Source organism: Antrostomus carolinensis, unplaced genomic scaffold, assembly GCF_000700745.2.
Source record: "Antrostomus carolinensis isolate BGI_N321 unplaced genomic scaffold, ASM70074v2 scaffold21384, whole genome shotgun sequence".
Taxonomy (NCBI): domain Eukaryota; kingdom Metazoa; phylum Chordata; class Aves; order Caprimulgiformes; family Caprimulgidae; genus Antrostomus; species Antrostomus carolinensis.
In genome coordinates this window covers 40,774-44,497 of record NW_010308944.1, presented here as the reverse complement: position 1 = coordinate 44,497, position 3,724 = coordinate 40,774, and positions in this window count along the sequence as shown.

Below are 3,724 nucleotides of genomic sequence, written 5' to 3'. Positions count from 1 at the left end.
CGGCGGGAAGGCGGGCTCTGCCGGCGCCATTTTGCTTCGCGTCTGTCCCCCGCCCCTGGCAGCTGAGGGGAAGGGGGAGGCGGGGAGCTGTTATTCCCCTGCCCAGCAGCTTCTCCGGGGGGTGGTTTTCCCTGTTTTTTCGTTTGTTTGTCTGTTTATTTTTAGGTTTTTTGTTTGTTTGGGTTTTTTTGAGCTGGTGTCAGCTTGGGGTGGAGGTGAATCTAGAGGCAGTGCTGGCTTTGTGTTATGGAGGCCTGAGCTACACTCCTGCCACAGCTCCTGAGACTCTCCTGGCTCTCCAGTGAGAGGAAGAGCAAGAGCAAGAGGAGGTTTAGCATAAACTATGTGGTGGAGAGGCTCCGCATCTGGATGGGTTCCAGGCTGACTCCTGCATCAGGGACTGTTTCAGTCTAGCTGTCGGGTCCAGGGAAGGGGCTTGTTTCAAATCTGCCTGTTTCGCATCCATATCTGCCAGGGATGCTGAGGTCAGTGCATGTTCCTGCACTGGCTCATGTAATTCAGCAGGTGAGGATTTGAAACAGCATTTTGCCAGGCTGTAAACATACTCTTGTAACCAGTTAGTCCAGTTTAGATGCTTTCCATTTTTCTTTTAATGTCACTTGCCTTTGGCAGGTGTCAGGCAGCTTGTAGGTTGCAAAGAGGTCGTTTTTCCCATCACCTTTCTTAGCATGCCTCATTTCTTGGATTCTTCTGCCTGGCTTTGGTGGAAGGTGGCGTAGAGGTGCTGGCTGAGGGGGTGTGTTGGGTAGCTGGGACTTTAGATACCAACAAACCATTTGTTTTAGATAGTAATGCTGTATCTTCATGAAGAGTGTACTTAAGGTTGAGTTGAACTGTATTTGGTAGCAAAGGTCATTCATGGGGTTTCCCCAAGTGCTTGTTTGCTTTCTCTTTGTCCTTTCAACTCTTTAAAAAATACAGGAAACAAAACTAAGGGAGTGAGATAAAATCCCTTGGAGGTCACATGCATTGATGGACGTTCATGCTGTTGCATTCCATCAGTGGTCAACAGTGCTTATGCAAGATGTTCTATACATTTTTCTGAGTTCCTAGCTAAAATGTGGTGTAAAATATGAATTATGACATAATGTAAAATTTAATGTAAAATAAAATTTTATTTTCCTGTCTCAGGTCTTCCACTTCCTTCCTCTTCTGTGTTACACTTGCTTCTTGTTACAGTCCAGTTTGCAAATCTCTTTTCGTGGCAGATCTAAGTGCTCAGCTCTGGGACTTTCCAAAGAAGTGGGAATGAAGGCAGGGCTTCTGTCCAGACTCTTGTGCTCTATGCCAAGCAATGAAAACAGGGCCATCCCAGTTATTCAGAGAAGAAATTGAGTAAGAATGCTTGCCGGAAGAGATCTCTTCCTCTCTCCCCGCATTATGCTATATAATGATTTCTAGAAGCAGGCTGATCTTTAGCTTGTCCAAAAGCTTCAATCTAAGAGCCAAACAAAATATTTACTGCCATCGAGTCTAGGGATAACTTCCTTATGAGGAGAAGGAACATTGCTAAGCACAGTGCTGTAGTGATGTCACTCTATTTTTATTTTTTTTTCTTTCTATAGAGAGTTTTATCCTCGGAAGGAGTCTGGCTGCAGCAACCTTACAGGAGAGTTTATTTAATGATTGCTAAGCACAGTGCTGTAGTGATGTCACTTTATTTTTATTTTTTTTTTCTTTCTATAGGGAGTTTTATCCTAGGAAGGAGTCTGGCTGCAACAACCTTACAGGAGAGTTTATGATCAAATTAAATGCAATTTATTCTACTGGCTTCCTTGCTTCTTGTGATGGGGGAAACTAAAGGAGGATAGAAACCAACAGCTGATACACACAGTGCTGGCTCACCATGGTAAAGATATGTAGGCAGAGGGTTAGGGGCTGTTCCAGAGTTTCTCCATGTCATAGGACTTTTGATGAAGATAGATACTTAAGCAGCACTATGCCTTTTGTTTGGACAGAGAGAGGCCAGAAGCATGGTGATGGTTCAGATACAGTAAGGACTCTGGTTGCTCACCTCACCTTCAAACAAATGCTGTCTCTAAAGGAATTTAAGTGCCGCATAATTTAATGCAAAGAAGGAAAATAGTTGTTTCCTTAAAAACCTACAGTCTTTGGGTTGATAGATTTCTCTCTTCTCCTGAGATGTTTTCTTTGTCTTCTGAGTATTTTCTACAACAGTTAGCAACGCAGACCATCAAGTCCCAGGGAGACAAACAAACCTTGTGCCAATTTGAGTTGAAGCCCATCAGCTCTTTCCAAGTTTGGAAATTTGACATATTTCTGATTTCTTGCAGATAATTGTTGAATGTGTTTATTTCATCAAGCCCTTGTAATCAAAGGAAAAGAAAAATAGCCCTGAATACTATGACCATGTTAATGCAAGAGAAAAGAAACTTATTTTTTTTTCTGTAAGTCATTTCAGCCATGGTCTGTGATTTGTCAGCGCTGTGGAGGGTCATCCAGCTTAGATAGAACTGGACGTTTCCAAGGAACAGAACGGGATGTCACTGGCCATTGAAAAATGACTCCTTTTCCTTTTGAATTAAAATTAAACCTGTGCTCCCAAGTGTGAGTCCAGTCAGGAGCAAGGGGGTATCGTATTTTAGATGAGAAACTTATGTCCTAATTGCTTATGGCCTCCAGAGTGTTTATGGGACTGCTCTCAAAGAAATGTTGTTTCCTTGTTTGAACTGCTTTGGGATTAGGCATTGTAGATACTCTGTAAGGCTCCATTTTTCTTTTCATACTAGCTTGCATTCTCTTCTTGTCTGAAAGATGGAATAGGTTTTGCCATTTTTCTTAATTCATGTAATGTATTAGTATTTTCTGCTTCCAACTACAAAGAAACTTTTCTGTTCCTTTGGGCCTTTTCTGGTCCATTGGATGCTAATGGATGACATGTATGTCTGCGCCAGAGCCTTACCCGTGCAAATAGCTTATGAAGGCTGAGGCTGTTCCAACCAAACATGATTAAAAGTCATAGAAATCGAGATGGAAAAAGCTATTAGGTCACATAGTTCCCACACGCGCCCCCCAGACCAGTACAGGTTTGTTTCCAATAGTACATTTTTGGTGCTTTCCAGAAGGGGTCAGTGCAGGTCAGCGTTCACTTTGCATCCAACAGCCTTCCTCCCTTCCCCCTTCTTGAAAAATTAGGAAACCTTTTGAATCTGGTGATGAGTAGGTTGCAAAATGTCTACAATTTTTATTATAGCTTGTAATTTGGTGTTGGGTGATCAAAAGCAGAAGAAATATATTGAAATCCGACAGCTGATCATCGAAGATTTGAAATGAAGAAATTTAGTGAGCTCTTCAAACTGACTTGTTGGCTTTGTACGTGTATCAAATGCTGCGGATCCTGAGAACTGTTCTGGGGACGCTTGGTTGTAGCGAGAAAGACAAGAGATTCACAGGTTTATCCTGTTTAGTAGTCCATATTTGGAGCATATTACAATAATATTTTATAGTTACATAAAAAACATCTGGATAATTCAAATCAAATTTCTGATTGTAATAAACCAAAAGTGACAAAAGCCCCTTAAGTCTGAATAAAAGAAGGGTATAACTAGCAATCATGTTGCACCAAAAATGCAGTTCATCCTACTCAAGCACTTGCGGTACAGAAGATTGCCTTTCTGAAGATTGTCCAGTGTTGTGGGTCTGTTGGGGTGTGGAGGCTTCTGCAGGGTTCATCTCACCTGTG